The sequence below is a fragment of the Anser anser genome (assembly GCF_964211835.1).
Source record: "Anser anser genome assembly, chromosome: 4".
In the NCBI taxonomy this organism is placed as follows: Eukaryota; Metazoa; Chordata; class Aves; order Anseriformes; family Anatidae; genus Anser; species Anser anser.
In genome coordinates this window covers 40,112,329-40,135,878 of record NC_139724.1, presented here as the reverse complement: position 1 = coordinate 40,135,878, position 23,550 = coordinate 40,112,329, and the positions used below count along the sequence as shown (strand labels likewise).

At 35.7% G+C, this 23,550-nt stretch overlaps 1 protein-coding gene across 6 annotated transcripts in view; it reads left to right on the top strand.

The window, feature by feature from the left end:
• LOC310898179 (uncharacterized protein) overlaps positions 1–23,550 on the top strand; it is a 467,382-nt gene that overhangs the window by 65,303 nt on the left and 378,529 nt on the right. For 4 of the 6 annotated variants that reach the window (XR_014583048.1, XR_014583049.1, XR_014583050.1 and 1 more), the window contains 5 exons: positions 4,876–5,057; positions 8,496–8,692; positions 10,036–10,135; positions 11,248–19,809; positions 22,604–22,792. The gene's annotated coding sequence lies outside the window, so the exon portion shown is untranslated. Of the gene's footprint in view, positions 1–5; positions 460–1,606; positions 1,697–4,875; positions 5,058–6,862; positions 6,976–8,495; positions 8,693–10,035; positions 10,136–11,247; positions 19,810–22,603; positions 22,793–23,550 lie in introns of those variants that run through there. The other 2 variants (XR_014583052.1, XR_014583053.1) reach the window with 2 other exon arrangements.

Below are 23,550 nucleotides of genomic sequence, written 5' to 3'. Positions count from 1 at the left end.
AGCTGAATACTAGCAGGTAAATTCTTTTTTTGGGAGCAGTCAGGCTTTTTGAAGCAAGCGGGTAAACTCCTCTCTCAGGCATTCTCTTTTCTTTCTAATAGGCACTTTTACTTTCAGGCAATCAAATCTTTTTCCACTCTGTACACAAGCTCCATCCTTCCAGGCAGGTAAACTTTTTCCTCCCCCTTAGCTTCCCCCAGGTAAGCAAACATAACCTAAAAGAAAAGGACAGATTAAAGCTGTTTGCTCATAAAACTCTGCCTTCTTCCTATACTAGGAATTTGTCTTGTGACCTACTTCTTTAACACTGTTTGCTATTGAGCAAGGACAAAACCCAAATGTCATTTCACGACATAATCCACTGTCAAAATTGGCACTAGCCAGCAGGCCTGCTGGTGGTCGCTTGCAGATAACAACTGTGGAGTAGGCATAGAAAATGCATTTTTTCCACAAAATATGGTAAGTCAGGGTTGAAGAGTATTGGGAAGGAAGGGTGGGAGAACTTGTGCTGCCTCTGTCATGTCTCATATATTCTTGAGACTTAAGTTTCCAGTACTTGTCAATGACTTGTCAAGCTGGCATTCTTCAAAAACATGCTGTTATTTGGTGTCACATACACATGCTATGCGTATTTCTTACAAAGCCAGTAGTGGTTTTATTACTTACCCACTTCTCTATTAGCTGTATCAATAAATACCTATATGTCTGCAGTGTAAGGTGATGTTTCCAGTGCAGTTTAGTATCTGAGGAGAAACTGATACTCTGGAACCTTCATGTTAAAAAAAATAAAAAATTCAAGTGTAAAAGTCTGGACTTATGAAACTAACAATCCTTTTATTGACTAATATTCATCCTTTGACCGAGACCCCAGGTTAGAAGGTTATTCTTTGTAGAGTCCAAAATACATACAGCAGAACACAACCTTCTGTTTATAAAACACATTATTCATTAACGGTAGAAATAAAAATAAAAAAATACCCCCCCAAATTATGCTAAGAGAGCACTTCTTCCAATATCAAAAGCTTTGCAACCTTATTTTACAGGATTTTGTTCCAAATTATACCAGGTAAGTATGGAAAGATGTCTGTGTGTTTAGGACCACTGAAAGAAGGCTATGTTAACATACTTAAGTTGACATCCATTGCAGGAGTTTAGAAAATTAAATTCACATGTCTGAAGTCAGTTTTGAAATTTGTATGACTTGAGGTGAAATTCTCTATTCATTTCTTTTTTTCTTTTTTATATTTTAATGGAAGAAAGGTTTTTGGTTTTGTTTTGTTTTGTTTTTAAACTTATCAACATTCTTTTGTAGGCACTTCAAGTAGTCTTCAGGCTATTTATTAAAATTTGTTCCTGAAAGCTCCTTTTTTGTACAGATCATGTAAATGCTTCTGATCTCATAGGCACAACCAGCTGAGCAGAGATATTCCCTTGATAGGAGATGCATGTCCTATCTCATCGGTGAACGTTGATAGATGTCACTTAGTATTACATCTCCATTTTCACATTCACACAACAAGAGCACAACAATTATTATTATTATTTTTTGCTTCCTTTTGACTGGCATCTTCTTTACAGTGATGTATCTCATCTTTTTAATATTGAGGCATGCCTGACTGAACATGCAAGGTGTCTGTAGGATACCAACCTGTGCTGAGCAGATGGGAGAGGTGCCAGGACTGATGGACATGAATAGGTTGGTACAGGATGTCATGATTACCGTCACTGCAGTGTTTCAGAGGACAGCAAGGCAACTGTGTAAGGGCCTTAGGTAACTTGTTGGTTGTCAGCAACCCAGCAGAATATTTTCACTGTACCTCTGAACACAAGTAAGATGTAGTACATTTCCTGAAGAATACCATGCATATTTAATTGAGCTCCTTGCCCAGTGAGTCTAACATGTCATATCAGCTCTTATTCAGTGCCTTACACAAATCTCAGATGTTATTTCATTTTTTTTTTCCTTTGTACTTCATTCTTGTGCAATAGCTGCCTATTGCTTTTAGCCATTTGTTGCAATATTTGCTATGAATGCAACAGGTGAAAATAGACAATGTTATGGCTTTTGCAGATGCTAGATAATGTCTCATGTGGGCCTGGTACCTGAAGATAATTACACCTTTTAGTAGATTTACACTGCCCATTTTATTTCCTGTCATCTGGGGAATAATTATATGCTACCTACCCGCCTTTTCATGCTGTTTTATCAACTATTTCTTTTATTTATGTGCAAAGGAACTGTTGGGACCAGTAACTTTTATTTCCTCCATTTATCAAAATATTTAACTAGCATACTCCAAGGTAAGTCATCATTATATAATGGTACAGGGCACTGCTGAGGTTAAGCCTAAATCATTATAGTTGTTTCTCTTGCTCCAAACCCCCCAGATCTCCCTCCTGGCAGTGCAAAAACCTTGACAGCTATGGGCTTAGGTCACACCATTTAGTATCAAGGAACTGTCAGATCTTGTTTTCTTTTTGCCATTCTGCTCATTAGTCAAAGCAGATTCTTTGCTGCAGCAGGTCTGCATGCTACATCCTAACCTAGTACATCCTCAGGAGTGTGATCCCAGGATGATCCACCATACAGGGTGAAAATATCAGTGCTCTGTCACAATAAGCCAAGTGTAACATCTTCCTGTGTTCACTTTACTCAACCTGCCAGTTTTGCAAGCTGCCATGTTTAAAAGAAGCCTTCAATTCCTCTTACAGCTTTTTTTTTTTTTTTTGGTAATGTACCTTGAGGAATTAGTTTTTCCCCACATCAAATGCATATGTGGTGATGCTCTCAATGGATGGACAGTACTTGACAGTATGTTGTTTGTAGATGACTTTAATAAATCAGACTAATCTATAATTAAAAATATAAATAGAATTTCAGCCATAGAAAACATTTTTTAATTTCATTCATAATCTCTTTGTAAAATATGAGGAATTGAACTACAGTGTTGTATAGTAACTTACATAATTTCTAGATAATAAAAACACTGCATTAAAGTCCTGAAATATGTTATTCTTACACAGAGAAAAGTACACACATGATACATTTTTATTTTTGAAGTATAAAAGACTGGCCAGATTATTTTAGATGTGTAGATAGGTAGATATATTTTGCATACAGAAATATTGCTAAAAGAGCACTGTAACACAAAGTCAAATACCAACATAGTAGAAAATAAGAGAATTTAAAATCTGCTCTTCAAAGAACATTCAAAATCAGCCCCTGATGAATATTAATTATGGGGGTATGAATGCAACATGCTATTTTTCCTCTTGACCCCTGATTCATCCAGAAAGCTGAGTGGACTGTAGAAAAATGAATACCCAGCTGTTAAATAATTTGTGTTTCTTTGTTGGTTCATCCCAACCCTGCTCCACTGCATTTGTGCCTGAGCAGCCAGCCCTACTGGGACCCTGCTATCTAATGCTCATTCAGCACGTACTTATGTCAGCTTTCCTTCATCTTTCAGATCCTGGGCAGTTGTTCAAAATGCCATGGTGGAGCTTTGGCTTGGGTATTACTTGGGAGGACTTCTGCATATGGGTCCACAGCTGGCACTCATCAACATGAGTTTTCCTTTTGTTCCTTCTCAAATAGCTTGGAGCTGCAGACTGCTCCAAAGATATCACTCATTTTTATCCTCATAATTGATAGGATCATAGAATACTTTAGGTTGGAAAAGACCTCTGAGATCATCTAGTCCAACTGTTATCCTGGCACTGCCAAATCTACTATTAAACCAAGTAGGGTGAGGAACTTAGGCTAGCAACTTTACTGGTAAAAATGCTCATTTTAGGGTTGCAAGTTGAAAAGCCTTCAATTTTTCCACAGTATTACTTTATTATATTTTGAGAAATTTTAGAATGCACAGAACTGCTAATCATACCTGATGGTGAGCATCCAGGATTGGATAAACACCCAGTTAGTGATCATTATGAAAAGATAACTCAAGAAAATGGGAATTCAAGAGGAAATGAAGGGTTTGCTTACAGAGAGATGTAGTTTCTCTTGTGGCCATGGACTCATTTGTTAAACACTTTAGGTCACACAGGCACTGCTATAAACACTGGAGTTCATAGTAATTAGTTAATCTTGGCTCCTACCCTGTGCCCTGGCCACCCAAATAGTGGAGGAAAATAGTGGCTGAAAGTCTGACTGCCTGAAAGCATTTCCCAGGTGCGAGGAAGGACCCACTCTGAATGCAGATCTACAGGCTTTGTTTCTATATCTTTTCTCATTGTTTGTCACATGAGATTCATTTTACAAGGCATTATGGTAATTCTGAAGTAGTAGTAGATAAAAGAACCAAAGTGTTATAATGCTGTCTTGATCAGATGCTGCTTTCTATTGAGCAGAATTGATGTTCAGTGCAGGAAAATCATGATCTAAATTTCTGTCATAGTGTGGAGCACATAAGATATAGTAGTATTGTATTTAAAAAAAAAAAACAAAAAACAAAAAAAAAACAAAAACAACAACAAAAAAAACAAACAACAACAACAACAAACAAAAAAAAATTCTATTTTTAATACCTCTGAAAATAATACTGATAATAGTCACGCAGTTACATAGGACAGGACTAATTAAGAAAATGGGATTTGAAATGTGTACTCTGCAGTAAATAAATTTTACAAGGACAGATCAACATCTCAAAATAGAAACTAAATATTCTAATAAATAATGATAATTGGATATTGTTTAAAAAGTATTTTCTTCTAATAATTTATAGCAGAAACCTATTACAATAATCAATTGTTCACTCTAGTAGCAACAAACTTATATACTTAGTCTTTCCTATTCATTAATACAAAATATTAAAGATGTTCTTGTTTCAGCTTATTTTAAAGCATCTGAGATGTGTTTCATTTCCTTAGGTTCCCTTAGAGCAAACAGGGAAAACGAAGCAGTTCCAGCACATGATTCATCTCATCCTAAGGAAGGTGCCTGAAGTAGGTCAGATGAATCACCTTGGCAAAAAGACTCCAGCCTCCATTCACTGCACAGGTGGAAAGCTCAGCAAAGGTGTGGACATCTACTCTTCTGTCATCTAAAATCAGTAAGAAATCTTACTTTGTGTCTATATTTGTGGGGTTTGGGGCTTTTTTTTTTTTTTTTTAAATTTAAATTGCTACTTGCTGTATCTAAATGATAAACAGCTGGGAAGAGGAATCACAGGAAGATATGTCTAGGATATCAAAGTGGCCTCAAATATTCTTTTGTATTACACCAGCACTACATTGAATTGCTTTTGATCACAGCATGATATATATGACGGAACGATAAAATCCAAGTGCTTGCAATTGGTGATCCATTTAACATTCACACAGTAACCAGATTTGATATGTAAGATAATTACCAAGAACATTGGTAAATACATTAAACCTACTTTTCTCCTTTCTTCTCTCTTGCTCCTGCTGATAGATATCTATGGTTTGGGAGGAATACTGTAGTCAATCAAAAAGTAAATATTAAAATGTATATAGACGTTTTTAAATAAAATATTTGACATAAACATGAAAAGGGTTTGTATTTTCTTACCAATTATTGGTTCCCCATAAAGTAATGCCAGTTAAATACATATTTTTTTTTCTTTAATAAATATCTGAAAATTTTATTTCAGGAGTTGATCTACTAAAATGCAAGATGTTGGTGAAATGAAGTGGGATTAGGATTATCCTCTACTACTATGGTTTTGATTGCTGACTGTTTCAGGCTAACCTATTTTGATAAATTATCATTGAAAGAAGAAACACAGTAACCTTTGGGATTATCTGAGTCAGAAAGCAATTTTAAAGATCAGTGGTCTTCAAACTAAAATACTCCAGATTTTGAAACATCCTTTTCAGGATTTCAAACAATGTTATTACAGAACAAAAAACAAAACCAATAAAGAGAGGGGAGGCAATTCCGGGCAGCAAGAAGTGATCATGGGCAGCAAATCTTTATAGAAATGATTATTTTTTTTACAGTGCTGGATCCTAAACTGAGCTGCAGAGCAAATGTTATTTCTAAGAAGCCAGGTAAAGCAAAACAGATATACAGAAAACAGCACACACTAACATGTGCTGCAGAGGGATTTCAAAACATAATGTGTACTGAATCACCCTTGGAGCTCAAAATTAAAACACGAGTGTAAGATCCATAAGAATCTTCTTTTCTTTCTCTAAAATTTCTTTCTAAGAAAACTGAGGACTTTTTTTTTTTTTTTCCCTGACTATAGGCTCTTTGGCACATTTTCTAGTTCAAATCACCCTCTACTTTCAGCCATAAATTATATATATCACTCATATATCTTCAGCAACACCTTTGAATAAAAAAAAAAAAAAATCAAACAAGCATGTTTATGTTTGTTTATGCTTTCAAGTGTTCTCTTAAGAGTCATTTCAGGGAGATACTTGCCTCCCTCAAATGTAGCAGAAGGTGTAGTTAAATCTAGGAAAGTAGCTAAATCTAGGAAAGACCTAAGCAGGTCTGTCCTCCTCCTGCTAAATGAGCTTACCTGCATCATGAGTCTGGTGGACATCCTGTTTCTTGTGAAGACCAACTATATGCCCCCAGGCTCTTTCCAGTACTTATGGCACCAGCTGAAACACAAAGGCTCATTACTTAGTGTTTAGCAGTTCATGTAATTATATGAAGGGCCTACCATGAAATCCATTAGGACTTTTAATTATAGGAAAGGTAACTGTAAATTGGCATCTCTTATGTGATGTCACATTTGAAATGTTGTTTCTGGGAGGTAAAGCCAAGGATTTATTGTTATAATTGAAATCATCAGAATCTAATCTTTGTTAGTCCAGATCTAATTGTTATAGAGAACACAGAGTAATAATGCAGTTAAGATATTTATATGTGTTTCTTAGTTTCTACCCCCTTTCCTGGTGCTGTGCTCCTCCCTTCAACAGCTGGTTCTGATGCTGGAGAGTCATGGTGAGTCGGCAGCATCTGGAGTCCCTCGCAGGGAGGAATACCAGGTTGTGCATGTCAATGGCTTCCTCTTCTTCCCTCCAGGATCCACTCAGGATCATTTGGATATGTTTGCTAATGCACTTTTGCATCTTCCTCTTTCTTCATTGGTCTGCAGTTCCATTAACAGCTGACTTTCTTTTTTATGACGACTTTTATTTGTGTTAGATACTATTTCTTTGTTGTCCCTAAAACCAGATTTATCCTGCTGTAGGTCTGCATTTCTTTAACTGGACATGGACAAGTTGTCTATGTCTGTGAGGTCTCTGTGCCTGTGCCCCATCTCTCTCATCCCATGCCTGGACTTCCCTGTGACATGTCCTCTGTCCCCAGTTCTTGAAGTCAACAGTTGCACCTGACCAGTGTTTCTCTGCACTGTCTCAGTGTGTTAGAGCCAAGAGTATCCCATGCTACACAGAATAGCTGCTTGTAACTGCTATCTGTATAAACACATGGTTGTACCACATGAAGATAAACAGAAGTAAAATAAATTAGCCATAGACACCCAGTCTATTAGAAAAAATGCAGTCACAGCTGAAACAAGTAAACCAAAGCTACAGCAGGTTGCAAAGAGCTCAGACAGAGCAAATCTGACAAGCTTCAGTCCTGAGGATGTGCAAATTTGGTACAAAGCTTATAGCCAGTTCCTAGTTACGACAATAATGTACCGTAGGGCTTCTCGGCTGCAGCAACATGCTATTTACTGTTAAAATGTTGTTGAAATGTTGTGCTTTGATTAAGTTTACCATAGAGTAGTATCTGGGATACTATAAAGTATATGTACCATAGAAAATAAATACATGTCATTTAATTTAGTCAAAATGGACATGATCAAAGTGACCTCTTCAGATGGGAGGTGGTTTTACAGTTTAGTAAAAAACCTGGGCATGTGTTTCTTAGTTGGTCTTATAGTCACAAGGAATGTAAATGAAAGCTCAGTTAGTCATGAATTTGTATTTGTAATTAAGCACCCAAATAAAAGTAACATGACCTTCAGAGTCTGAGTACAGGCCTATGGCATCCTCTTTCAGTGTCTTAGGTGACTCTGGACTTGTTATCTGTCATGGCCAACAACAGTGTTCCCAGTTGTGGGTCGTGACTTAAGCACATACTGATAGTATTCCCATTCAGCAGTCCACAAATGCAAATCCACAAATAATTGCTTTTACAATTACTCTTCCAAAGTTTTTACCATATTTTTGTGCTATTCTAAAATTTTAATCCTGCTTTTCTGAGAAGAAATATCAAGTCATGATGAAGTGAGCAGCAGAATCAGGGCTGAAGATAGACAGCTATTGAAACTAGTTAATGAATTTTCATTTGAAGCTTTTACAAGGACTTAATATCAGAAACTGTGGAGAACTGTGTTGATTGATGGCGTTTTGCATCCCAATATATCTCACAAGTGCAAGGCAGCTATCATTTACACTTCTTCAGTCTACTCTCCTTTAGTAAGGTGACATATGTTTTATAAAATCATTTGTGTTTTACTGCTCTCCAGAGTTACCTGTGTTTGCTAATGTTCCAGATTATTTAGTCTGCTTACTTGCGATGGACAAGCACTGCCCTGTATCTTCGAAAGGTTGTCTTAAAAATGGCGGCAGCCTTATCTGCGTGTGAGGAGGAGATGATGACCCAGCTGTCATGTACCCACAGAAATTGTCCGTCTTGCCCTTTCTCTGTCAAGAGACTTTTGGCAGGAACATAATATTCCCTTCAAAATCGGTTTGTTCCTTTGCCTATTTTTTTTTCTTCATATATTCCATTTATCTGATTCTCCTTCTTCCAAACAGTCCTCAGCCCTGCAGACTGATTAGATCCTAATTCTTTTGGCATGCTGTCAACTTGTCCTAGTCAGAATAACTATTAGGCCTTTGCTTTTGCTACTCCTCTGCAATTTTGTTTCCCTTTCTGTGCCTCATGTCTTTTCTTTGTGATTTTCACCTATTTTGCCTGAAGCTGTCTTCTGACAATATGTTACCACCTCTCTCTGCGGATTTGTTCGTTGCCTGCCCAAGTAATTTATTTGTGTGTTAGCTTCCTCTTCGCCATTATCCGGGCTGTTTGACTTTGTGTGTATTGCTTTTCATAGCGCCTCAACTCTCTAGTATGTTATTAACAGTTTGAAAGAGGAGGGCTTTTGTAGCTTTTAATGCAACAACTCAATCATGCTGACTGGGCGTTTTTAAATGACTGAAATTCCTTGTGTGCACATACTGAGATAATACTTCGCGTGCGCCTGTAGCAGCTGGAGAACTGAACATAGGCCCTGGTAAGAATGGTGTTTCCCTTGGCAGTTAAATGACATATTAAGATTACATGCCAAAATAAATAAAAATCAGTCCTTAGATTATGATGCTCTATTCTTATATTTTCATTATATGTATTAAGGGAAGAAAAGAAAAAAGAAAAAAAAAAAAGGAAAGAAAAAATGTAGGAAATTCTGTTCAACAACCATTCAAAGCCTGGTACTTGAATGTGTCAAAAATTTCATCCCATGACTTTTGAGTCCCTAAATTCAAAATATAAATGGAGAATCATAGCCAACTTAGGATACGGTTTCTGTTCCTTTTCATTAGTTCTTCTGTAGAAAGTATGATGAAGGCAGACAGCAGAAATTCAACAGCAGAGATCAAAACAACCCTATCTTTATTCCCCTTGCACTGAAATTGCTGACATGATGGATGGAATTGCTCACTCTGATATATGTAGATTGTTGAAGGCATGCTAATTACTTTTTCCTAGAAAACTGTTGGACACTGAATTGCTTAAACTTCTTGTTACCATAAATTCTAGGTTTTAGTTATCCTTTTTTTTTTTTTTCTTTTTTTTTCCTCCTCTAAACTTGAACATGATTTCATGTATGCTGCCTTTCTAGTAAACACCATCTAAGTAGCCACATATGGGACCATAAGTTCAAACTATATGAGTGAGTTTTGTATGGGCTTCTTCCAACTTACCCATAAAGTGATTCCTCTGGGCAAGATACTCTGTTTCCAATTTTGGCAAAGAAAATGAACAAAAAGTAATTTTGTCTTGCTGTATTTTGTTTTCTCTCTGTGGAATAGGTCTGGAAAGACTGGGGAGGCTTGACCCTGAGGCAGAGGCTGGCCCAAAGTTTCAGATCTTGAGAGACCAAACTCCTTAGGAGATGATCATCTTGAGCAGGCAAGAAAAGTTTTCCACATTTTTGTGGGAATACTGTGTGAATATTTTTCTGACACATTGATTTTACTGATCAAATTTTGAAAGATTATGTCCATGGCTGTTGGGTAAAAGGATGGAGGTAACATTTATCTTTTTCCATCTCCTCTTAGGGGGATATCTGTAGCTGTCTGAACAGCAGGAGCAGTGGCCAAGTGCCCAGCCTTTCGTCTTTGAGTCTCCAGAGAGTCTTGACCATTTGTCTTGTATATAGACTTCACTAAAATCAACTCTATCTTTGTCACCTCCAGGCTGGGCACTAACATGCTTTCTGCAGAGCTTATTGCATAGTGAACGTTAAATTAGAACTCCATAAACTTAATTTGCTTCCAGTGCTTCATTTGCTTCTAAGTGTAATACTTGGTATTGATTTTAACTTATATTTAACTTTTATAGTGGTAGTTGTGCGTACTTAAGAGGCTGCTACTTCTTCACAGCTGTAAAACCTGACCTGAGTATTAGATTTTTACCATTGGAGACAGCAGTATTTGTTTTCCCTGGAAGATCTGTGAAGTGTTAACCTAGTAGAAACCATATTTAAAAGCTTTCAAGGCATTCTGCATAGACTATATATTTGTACAGTGGCATTGGAGAACAGCTGTAGAACAACTGCCAATCCTGTTTTGATATAACATTTATTTATTACTTTTTTCAAAATTATATTTTATTATTGAAAAGTGTCTTTTAGTATGTTTTCTCTGGAATGCATGTGTGTTTTGCAACACACTGGAGACGTCAAGCTAAATCCAGCACTGTTTTTTATTCATTCTCAGTTACTGTTGTTGTTGACAGTGTCAAAAGAACAAATGCAATGAGGCCAGCAAACACTCTATGACTGTCCTTCACATGCTTTAGATTTTCTAAAAAAAAATATGGGAATTTTCTTCATATTACAAATGCTTAAAATTTGCTTTGCTTAATTTTTCCCCCCTCAATATGTATACATAATACAGACATAATTTGCTTTCGGTAAGATCTCTTAAAGTTAGTTTGGACACAGCTGACTTCACTCAATGACTTTTTGTGTGATCATCTTTTTTCAAAGTAAAATTTAATTTTCTATTTTTGGTATGCAGACCACTGTGTGACCTTTAGCTGCCATCTGGCGTTGAGTTTCAGCTCCAGCAGAAGAGTACAGTGCGTAAAGGGCACAGATTCCCCTTAATTTTCTGGAACACAAGTAAGGATGTAACATCCCTTGAGTACAGTAGAATGCATGGATACAGCAAGTATGTGGTATCATCATGAATACAATAAGAGCAATCATTCTTCATCCAGTTGTGTGTACATGTTATCAGTAAAGAAATTCTAGTTTTTATTTTAAACTTTCCTAGTATTTTCTGGGTTGTGTGACTCTCATGAGAACAGTCAGTCCTTGAAACTCTTTTCTAGCTGAATTTTTAAATGATGAAGATGCTATAAACTGGTAAATGTTTTATTTTTTCCATTAATTTTCAATGTCAGTAATATTAGGCCTATTGCTCCTATAGAAACCTATACATCATGGTTCGTCATAAAATGATGTAAGGAAACCTGAGCATGGAAAGAAACTGAGCATGATTCTGAACTGAGCATAGGAAGAAACAGTAAAGATTTATGATTTAGAGATTAATAAATATATCACTAATGAGCTTTTCAAGACAAAGCAAGTGAAAACTATTTCCACCAGAGGAAGCAGATATTGAACAAATGTTGGTAAATACAGAAATTAGGGATACCCAGCTTAGAGAATTGCTAAAACATTGAAATTAATACGTTATGTAGAGTTTTATGAAAGAGATGTAGCCATACATTGCCAAGAAAGTGATTCTATGCTTCCTTCAAAATATAAAGTATCCCAATTTGAACTAAATATAGGATTTAAAACCTCTGAGCACTTGAAAAGCATGTTAAATAAACAATTTCTGAAATGTGCCTTTTCAGTTCAAAAAAGAGAAAATGTCAAGAAGAGTCATTTACACGCATTTTAGAATTCCAGCTGAATGATGCCTTCCCCTTTCCAAAAACTCATGGGGACAGCAAAGGAGTGTCCCTATCAATTGCAGTGACCTTTCTTAATTTTTGCCACCTTGTAAGATTTTTAGCATGTGACTGCATGAAACATAGTAAGTACAAGTGAAAAGCATACTCAATATACTTAATAATATTAGGACAGCCAATACTTCATCAGAAAAAAAAAAATATATTAATCTCTCACAATAAGACTCAAGCCATAATAGAAAAAGCCGCAAAAAAAAAAAAAGTAATTAAAAATCTGTAACAGCTTCTTTTCTGACAATGTGTTCAGTTTTCTGTGACTCTGATATTTTCTGTCTTTATTCTCTTCTTCAAATTACTTTTTATTGCAGTAAGCATTAAATAATGATAAGGAATTGAAATTTGCTAATAAAGGGAATGAATAGAGTAATGGTAAAAATAACAAAGTAATAGGAATATACAAAAGCACATAAAATACCATAACATTGTTTTGCAGAATGCTGTGGTGTTTTTCTCCTGTTTATAACACCTTTGTGTTTTGTTTGAAATGTTCTTGTGACCACTGGTTCACTCCTTTCCAAATGACTGGACAGGTTTTCAATTGCTGCTAATCAACATAATTTGGTGATGTTAATGCATTTTTTTACTGCTCCAGGAGCTATTTTTAGAAAATATATATTATACACAGATTAGAAAACCAAACTACTAACACTGTACTGAAGTAGCAACATCTGTGTTGCCACCTACCCAGCAGACACAGGTTTTAAAATTTGAGATTTCTCTACAAACTGGTATGCTGCGATTCTTATCCAGGCAATAAAACCAAGCAAATAAATTCTGCAAAACAAGACTCCTGAAGTGCACTAAAGCATTTTTTTTTTTTTTGAATGTGCCTCTCATTGACTAATCAAGAGATAGTTGGAACAGTGCAAACTATTACATGGAGGTAAATGGCTTATAAATCAAGATAACCCTTTGGGTATTCAAGTCTTGCCTGAAAAAAAAAAAAAAAACACCAAAACAAACAAACAAACAAAAACCTATGATTGTGCCATTTCAGGAAAAACACTTGTGAAAACATCAGTTGAAGTAGGAGGCTCCAGCTTATTGTAGCTGTTAGATGCTTGAGCAACTCCTGAACAAAAGCAAGCTCTAAGTGATCATTTCATTCGAGTGGTGGATTCCTCCTGCTGTGTACGAGCCACGTAGCTGGAGAGGACTGATGGTAGGAGAGCATCAAGCCAGGTGGAGCTTACTATAAATACACAGATAGAAGGAAAACATAGAAAAACAACTGGACTTTGATAAAGACAGATAAGAATTCTCTGCACATAATTGAAAGTAACTCTTAATGACGGCTTATAATGAAATAACTTTAAAATCAGTCTGGTTAAACTTGAAACTGTCAGGTGTGAGAGTGCACCGATTGGTGTGCTGGGCTGAGGAGACTGTCATACTAGGTTGGTATCCTGCTTTGGTTTCTATCTGTCATTTTGCATTAAACTACTTTTACTTTTTTTTTGATAAATTACTTAAGCTTGATAGTATGCGCCAAATGCCAAATAGATGTTCTGTGACTGAGGAGAAGAGTCTTAATGTTTCTACTGACAGCTTCTCTGAGAGGTAGGTCATGCTTAGAAGTATAGTTTCTTGTTTGCATTGTGGTGTGAGATTATAACTCACCTTTAAATTATATTTCTAAAAGTCAGGTATTGTCTTCTCTATCACACAAAGTTGTGGAAATCTTGGTAAAAACTTGGAAAATGAAATGGTTTAGTTTGTTTTAACACACTTAGCATGGGGTATAAGTGGATATTTGTGAAACACCTGCTGTAAAATCTAAGAGAATATTATTAGGTCCTTCATATTGATGAACAGTTTCTATATTCTCATTTGTATTTTTACACCATAATTAGAAGCAGGGGTGGTAACTTGTTCATTATTGGCAACCACATACATTAGGCCTCCTGAAATGACTTATTGGACTCAGTACCAGACAACAACAAATCAAACTATTGGAAGCCCACACAATTCTCACAGTCCAGTGTGACAGAAAAACATTATATGGAATAAAGAATTGTGAATGAATAAAGCACAAAGGACATGGTAGGATATAAGTATGGTAAAAATTGATATAAAATGTATGCAATAAGCAGAGGATTAAAGAAGGATGTGGGATACTAGACCTTAGCTACAGAGACAGTTGTACAGAGGAAATACTTCACTGAGACCTGTTGAGAAGATAGTTTTGAATCGCATTTTGACGTGAGACGTAATTTTAAGATCAGTGTAATATTAAGATTTAATGCAAGCATGTACAAAATGTGGCATAATTGAAAGGCAGGGAAATAGGTGATTATGCCTGCTAAAATGATTTAGTTCAGTTAAAAGTAAAGAAATGTTGTGTATTTTTGAAAGCATAGAATATAAAAAAATGTTTAGGTATTTAAAATGTTTGCTGAAGAGAGGAAATCTCAACAAGGGAACTAAAGCTACTGTTCTCTTGAAAGAATTATTTTACTCATTTACAAACATTTGGATTAGAAACAAAAACTAAATTCAAACTGTTCCTTAACATGGTAACTTCGCTAAAAAGAAGTTCAGACATGAATTTGCAAGGAAAATTTTCCCCTTCTTTCCAGAATTAAGTTTAAGTGGTTTTACATGACTCATTTATTAGTACTGTTTGTTGCTGGTGGTGGTGAGAGCAAAGGTTGTGCAAACAATTTGGTCTTAATCATTTTTGATGCTGAAGTACTTCTCTAAGACTCATTTAAATCTGCCAGCTATGTGTATTCCTCCATTTTCTCATTTTTCAGAAGTATGAATGGATAATGAAACTACATAAGGAAAAAAAAAGTCCACGGTGTTAACAATTAAAAATGCTTAGTGCAAATGGAAACTGGAAACAAGTTGTCCAATTGATTTATTGTAGTAAATGTATGCAGTGGGAAGCATAAGTGTTTCTACTAAGTAAATTATCTTCTTTCTATGAGGTTTTCTTCTGTGGCACTACCCCGATATATCACTATGTATTCAAACCACCAGCTCTGTTGAAGTCCATTAGAAATTCCACTTCAGATAATACATTTCACTATTATAGCAAAAATCTTTACTCCCAAGAGTGAGCACTGTAATACATTTTTATGATGTAATTGTCCACAGCCTGGAGAGCACCTGTTAGCTAAATCTGATTTAGTACATTGCTGGTACCACTGTTAAAATACAGTGCTGTATAGTAAAGTAGTTAGGAAGCAAAGTAAGAACTTGATTTTTGTGTATGTGTGTGTGTGCATCTGTGTGTGAGATTTAAAAATAGTATACTTTCATGATATGTTTTTTCTCCTGCTGAAAATCTCATTCTGCGTGTAACTAGGACACAGAGATTTTTTTTTCTTTGCATGCAGTTTACAACACTTAACTTTCTGTGAAAAGGAAAAGATAGAAAGCATTAGTTAGCAGTGGTACCTAATAGATGCGTACTGATATTATTACTGTCAAAATGCATTTTGACTGTTATTATATCTAGTGATATAATATGCTACACTGAAAGTTTTACTAGAGAATACTACTGAAGATGATTATGCGCAACTGAAATAATTTCATCTCCTATTTCATATTATATATGCGGGTAATTCTTGATGTAACTTTATAAAATAATCTAATGATTTTGAAATGGCAGATACTTTAAAGTCTGCTTTGTAAAGTTCCTCTAAATTGGCATGCTCAAATGAAAAATTTAATCATACATTCTGAGTTGTCTCATATTTAAGACATACACAGATGTCATTTGGGTACAGAGGTGTCAGAATACTTATTAATAAGGCTGGAATACAACATTTTTAATAGGAAAACATGTTTCTGGTGGGGAGTCCTGCAGACAACATATTAGGCAGAGCTTCTATTAGACAGAATATGGAGTTCCTGTTTGTGTGTTTCATATACAAAAATAGAGTTACTCAATCTCTCAGTTTCTTTTTATGTAAAAAGATGTTAACAAGCATCAGGAAGCCCTGATTATGCAGCTAGAAAAAAGAAGAAAGGACAATTGTATGTCATAGTTTTGGTAAGTTCCTAAATAAAGGGAATTAAGTTTAGATATTTGAAAACTTAAATTACTATTTTTTCTAAGCCTGTTGATCCTTATGACCTTGTTTGTGCTAAATATGGGACTATCTGCAAGGGAAGGCATAATTTTTTACTCTATAGGCTTAAATTAAATGCCAAAGAGCTTCAAAAGCCATTTTAATTGCTAAATTGAAAAGATGACACACATCAAAGAATCTTTATTTTTCATGCTGATGCCTACATAGCTTTTTTTTTTATATCCTTTTAAAGCTGATAGTTAGACTTCATACTTATTATGGAGTCCCTGTATTGTCTTTTATTTATTTATTTATTTATTTTAAGACTGTAACATCACAGTTTTGGAAGGAAAGAGGAATCATCAATGAAATTGCCATATTGTGACTTTGAAGTCTGGTAAAATCTGAGTTTACATGATGCTTTCTGTATCTGTCTTTCCTCCCTTTGCCTCTAACACAATATGTTCCTTGAACTGGACCACCAGTGGGGGTCTTTGCTCCAGCCCTCTGACCCAAGGTGGACTTCAAAATAGAATGTGTTTAAGTAGCCCACTCCTGTGCAGTGTCAGTGTATCCTACTCATGGTATCACAGATAACTTGCTTAGCAACAGTAGGTAAATGGAGATTTAAAAAAAAAAAAAAATGTAAACAATAGATTTACTAATCTCCACCAGAGCCTTCTGAAACTATGCCGTTAACCAGTAAACCCTGCAGGTGTCTTTGAATTCCCAGCAGTACTACAGTTACTACAAGAGAGCCTTCTAAAGTTGATGAAGTAATGACCAAGCTCTTCATAAATGTCAACAATAACAAACACTCTTTTGAAAGTTTTTCAGCATCCTTCCAAATTTGTTTATAATCTGTGTTTGTGTACTCATAACCCCACAATTTTTTTAATTTTCAGGGTTCTGGTGATCCACTGTTTCCCTCCAGTTATAAGAGGAACGATTCGTTACTCCTGAAAAAAAATATATATATATATATATATATATGTTGCAAGTGTGTGTGTATAAACTTTAATACTCTGAGTTTGGCTTCACCTTTGTGGCATTCATTTCTGAAACAAATTTTGGAAATATTACTTTGCATATGTTTTTGTTTCTTAGGAAGTTCTTCAAAAAGAAGAGAAGTTGCTGTTCTTCTGTAGAAACCTATGGTGGATGCTGTTAGAAAAAAATGATTACAGGTGATAAGCTATTAATCGTATGGCAGTTTGATGCCTATGTAATGCTGTATATTTTTATCCATAGCCAATTAAGACAGTAAAGGATTTTGACGATGTAAAGATAGACTAGAAATCTTACTTGCATTCAAAAAAAAAAAAAAAGAAAAGATATTCAAAGGGATAATCATGTTGATTTACTTTAGAATAAACTGTGTGAGGAAATACAAACAAGCAAAAAACAACAAAAGAAAACAGGTCTGTGCTGGGCCTGGTTGGGATGTGTTAATTTTCTTCATGGTAGATCATATGGTGCTATGTTTTAGATTTGTGACCAAAACAGTGTTGATAACAAACTGATGTTTTAGCTATTGATGAACAGTACTTTCACAGCAGTAAGGCATTCTCTGTTTCTCATGCTGCCCTGACAGTGAGGAGGCTGGGAGTGCACAGAATCTGTGAGGGGACACAGCAAGAACAGCTGACTGCACTGACCAAAGAGATATCCCATACCATAGGATGTCATCCTCAGCAATAAAGGCTGGGAGAAAGAGGGAGGGAAGGTAGTGTTTGGAGCTACAGTGTGTATCTTCCCAAGCAATGGTTATTCTTGATAAATCCCTGCTTTCCTGGAAATGTTTGAGTGCTTTCCTGCTGATGGGAATCAGTGAATGAATTCCTTATTTTACTTTGCTTGTGAGTGTACCTTTGCTTTACGTATTAAACCGCCTTAATCTCAACCTACAAATTTTCTCACTTTTGCCTTTCCCATTTTCTCCTCCATCCGACTGGGAGGGCAGAAGGAGAGCTGCTTACTGGGTTAACCCACAAGGTCTTAAACTTTTCAGTTTCAAAGAGGCAACCTATCTGAAATCAGAAGACCTACTTAAGAAAGCCAGCTGAACTGAGTTGGTCAAAGGTTTAAAAATGGAGAAAGTTTTAATGAAATTTCAGTCAAAAGTGTAAAACTCTGAAATCCAAGGCAAGCACTACAAATCACAAGTAGGTAAACTAAAAGAATGGTAGAAGCAAATAGAAGACATATAAAAGTGGGTGAAGAAAGGGACTAACCAAAGAGTCTTGGGTGGTTCAGAGGGAACTGCCAAAAGTCAAGCTAGAAAAGCAATGCGTAACAAGTACCAAAGTTAACTTATCTATTAAAAGAACCATGAAAGAAACAATAAAGCCTTTGTAACAATGAGAGAGATTAAAGATGCTTAAATAAAACATTTTAATAGAACAATGATATTGACTATTAGCTAAAGTAGGATGGCAAATGGAACAAGAATATGACAACTGTATCCGGCATAGATAAGAAAAACCAGAATAGGCTTGAAGGCCTAGACAACAATAACATGGAGTGATAGATGTTGTAACAAGAATTTTAAATAAAAAAGAATGAGTTCCTCTATTTACAAGAAAGGGAAATCACAGTCCAGGAAGCTGCAGGTTTATAAGCCTGACCTCAAAAGAATACAAAGCTTTACAGCTTTCTATGGTAACAGGAAAATGAGTTAAAATTCTACAACAGTGTACAAAATGTTTGCCCCCTACATTAAATCTTTCATTAACAGTGCCTGGTTTACTAAATAAAGTGTTGTTAATCTCATCTATTCTGATTTTATCAAAGTCTCTGATCTGGTAACTATGATAAATTAATAGTTAATCTGGGAAAAAAAAAGTTATGGCAAGAACTTTATTATGGCTAAAGAGTTAGAGACAGCAGTAGCTTGTGTTGAAAGGGAAATTATTGGAGTGAGATATTATTAATATCATTAATGATAATCCTCCACAAACAGCCTTATGTCTTATCTTAAATAAATAAATAAATAAATAAAATAAATAATTTCCAGCACAAAAGTCATTGCATCTCCAGTCACATGTATCATGTACTGTGAAATGTTTACTTAGACTACTCAAGGGATTGGGAAGGATTTAATTTGTTGTTCATTTGGTCAGTTTATTTTAGTCTTTTTCCCTTAAACTTCAGGAAATTTGAGAGAAGGAAAAAAACTGAAGATGTCCTAACTGTGGAGCAATCAATCCTTTCTAGAGCCTCTTGGATCAGTTTTATAAGACTTTGTGGTATAAGTTACATTAAAAATATTTCTTTATACATTTTGAAATGCATAATGAGTGAATTGCAGGTGTCAATATTAAGAATTTACTGTTCTGTGTGGACTTGTAACTCGGAGAGGTCTTTTAAACCTGATTGATATTAATACACTTGAGATGGCATGATGCTTTGATGTTTCAATATTTGTACATAGTGCATTGGACAGCTGATAACAGATAAAGTGTTGGATGATCAAAATCAGTGCACAATACTACTTCAGAAAAACAGGCCATTTTCAGTTCGAGATAATTAAGAACATGGAAAAAAACTGCTTGCCATCTAAAACCAGTGGAATGGGTAAGTAGTTTGATTCTTTCCCAAACATTTACATTCATAACTTGAATGGTGAAAGTGATCATGTGTTAGACCCTAAAAGGATCAGCTTGATTTTTCTCAATCTTTAAAGCAGATTTTGCAGAGTAAGTATCCTGCAAGTTTTCACGCCCTATATTGTGAATCCCATTCTGATTGGAAAAGGATAAGAATAAGTTATGTATAATGAATTTCAGCAATTGCCTTAGTGTTATAGATACCTTCACAGTTTCCACATACAAAATGGATGGAGATAATACATGTAAGTATTGTCAAAAAAGTGACATTGTAAGTACTGACAAAAACGAGAAGACAATTAACAATATCAAGGGAGCAGGAAGAGATGTTTTCAGTGTGAGGCTAGGTAAATGCATGCTGAAATGACTAATTTAAGGCTACAGGATTTTAGCATGTTGTTGTTAAATCAAGCATAAAGGTATGCTGAGGAATGTACCACCTCTCTCAGAGAGGAACAAAAAAAAAAAAAAAAGGTCACCATGACTGGAAGAAGAAACTGTAGAGGAGGTTGTAGTGATGAGTGGTGGGAAGTATGGATGTCTAAGAAAATGAGTATAGTAACAGCAGGACTATGGGGCTGTCCCTGAGAGGGTGGGTGGAGGTTGAAGGAAACAGTACCTAGGAGCACCAAAACATGTTGCCAGCAGCAATGCAAATAGCAACTGCATATAATGAAATCTAATTTTCTGTGCAAGTTATTCGCAAAATCTCTGATTTCTGTTTCACCTTTAATTATGATTGCTAGAGATTGTTACGAAAAGAAAGAATAAAGAGTAAAGAGGGTACTTCTGCCAGTTACCTTTTCGTAACAATAAGAATTCAGATCATTAACTTTTACATAGGATTTTGCTTTCTCATACACAGAGTTTCTCATTCCAGTTCCCCAGCTTTAAAACTAGTTAAAATCTTTATACCCACATACATGTATGTCAGGTCTTTTATTTTTTATATTATTTTAAATCAATATTGAGATGTTTGTCAGGAAGAGTATTACATGAAGAAGTAGGTCCCATGTACTTCCAAAATGTGCCAGTAAGACAAAAATGTGTCAGGAAGGTAATACACTGGACGTTTTACCAAGGAAAAGTCTACTGTCTTAGCTTTTGTGACCAGGTGAATAGTGGAAAAGAAAAAATTGCATGCATTTAGTCCCTAGGAGGCAGAGTGCTCTTTCCTGCAGATGCTAGGTTGGCTGGTGAAGTAGAGCTTTTGATGAAGAAAACATTGAATCTGTAATTCTCTATTCTTCAAAGTTAAGGTGGCTGAACTGTGGCTTCATGTGACAGTATTGTACAGGAAATAGTGCTGATTCACATTACCACAAGAAAAGCACTCATAAAAACCTGATTTCTAAGTGCCTTTTCAGTGTACCTTGAGGTGGCAGCTCCATTATGCACACTCCCCATGTGAACTGTGGCCTTGTCCCTTTTTCAACTAATTTGCTTCTGGGGAAAACTGCTATTAAATGTCTTTGTGAAGCAATATAAAGAGGATCATTTCTTGTGCCTTCCTCAGCTGCTTCAACACAGATAGATACCTGGAAACCTAGTCCAAAATGTGTATGGAAAGACTGTATTTTCTTTTACCGTATCAAAGTTAGCCAATTTAATGAAGTTATGGAGGAAACTTAATCAAAATCTTCTAAAAGCTGACAGTTGAGGTTGAACCTGAACTCTACTTTGGTGGACCTTCTCTGTTAGAAAATAAAAATTTCTAAATAAATTACTAATCCTGGGGGCAAATGTGTTAATTATTTAGCTTCTGCTGGTGATTGCCTCTAATTTATGTGTCTTAAGTTAAAAAGCTATTTAGTAAGTAAGCATCGTTCAAAATAATCCTTGAGCATGGGCTATGTATTTCTATGCATAAAAAAGATTTTCATCATCAGGATGATGACACTTTATTGTCAATTATTTATCTTTCTGCTTAGCTGCATTCGTGCTGAATTTTCTTTTAATACAGAAATGAGCTATAATCAATAACTTGTCAAATTATTCATTCCTAATGGACTAGCCAAAGGATTTTGACATTACTTTCTGAATAAATTATCTGAAATATATATTTCCATTATTTGACCAGCTCTCCAGATTGTTAAATAACGTTCTGTGAATAATTTATTCAACATTTCTCTGTCAATCTTTGAATAATTTACGCACAAATACATTATTTTTATTATTCAGCCAGTTATATTTCCAGCATCTGCGGCAATGTCTTTGTTGTGTGGAAGCATAGGGATCTCTGGAAGGAGAGAGAAACTTTTAACTAGCATAGCTTCGCTTCTTTGTAATAAGTGTTCGGTACCTTTTTTTTATATACCCAAGTGCATAATTAAATGAATCTATTTTCATCTCTTTCTTCATTTAACAAGTAGTTTTCTACAACAGTCTTTAACTCAATGACCCCTACTATCTTTATTGAAAAACTTGCACTGTCGCTATCCTGCCTCTGCTTGTTTCTCAAGTCTTCAACAACATTCAGAAAAGTTCAATTACATTAATTTGTGTGCTGAAGATACACGACAAGGAAAAGATTTACACTGTTTGTCTGGTGCTGTTAACCCAGGCATTTTGAACATAATATCTACATAAATACATACTGAATAAACACAGTTCTGTGATATGCAAGCACAAGTAAAAGGAACAAACTTTTAAAAATGCAATGCCAACAGGAAGAGAAGTGCTGAGAAAGACTGAAAAGGCTACCTGTCAAAAGGTGTGTTGTGAAATATCCCTATCTATTTACCAGTTTGTTTTACATCCAGGTGGCAGAAAATCCTCTAAGCATCTGCGCTGGAGCAGTGATGAAGTGAAATGATTTGAAGATGAACAGCCCTGTTCCCTCCTACAGTATTTGTTCTGCAGCTACAGTCCTGGCGGTGGGAGCATGAAATGAAATCAGGGGGCTCTGACCGCAGCATGGGGCGGCTGCCTTGCCCTCTGCCCTCCTGAATGTGAGTGGGAAGCTGAGCAATGCGTTAGTAGCCCTGCAGCTCAAGCAGTATTTTATGAAGTTGTTTCACTGCCTCTAGCCATTTGGGCTGAAAAGTTGTTTTGCATATGTAATGAATGGTTCTTAAGAATGGACAGATACAGCTGGTAAAGGCAAACTGGAGGGCAGGGACAGTATCTGAAGCCAAAATTTAGGTGCAGTTCCAGGACCAGCATAGCAATTCTTGGGAAAATAATCTGGTCCAGAGGCCAGAATCAGCACAGTTTGCCTTCCACAAATAGTGATATCCTACATGAATGAGAAGAACAATAGAGCTGAATTTCCAGTAGAAAGCTCTAGTGAGTTTGAAATGGTGTCTGCTGGTCGATAAAAGCATAAGGAAGCACTGGGTAAATTTAAGCCTGTTCTAATGCCACATCATCTCCACATTAAGGAGAAAATAAAGTTTTATCTTGCTATCTGCCAAAGACCAGAATTTTGGCAGTTTTGAGGAACAGGAATCTGTATTTACATATTATTTATGTATGCATTTATTTATTTATTTAAATAACACAACAGAGAGGGTGAAAGGATGGGTAATGGTTGTAGGAAGGGAGAGCTAAACGAACACTATCAAAATCTTCTGTAAATACTATTTTTGTCATAAAGATGAAACTTGGAATTTGTTCATCATTAACCTGAGTGCAATGACTGAAAGGAACACAGATAATCACATTTATATTGACTACATGAGATTTCCTTTTATATTCTGTCTTCCCA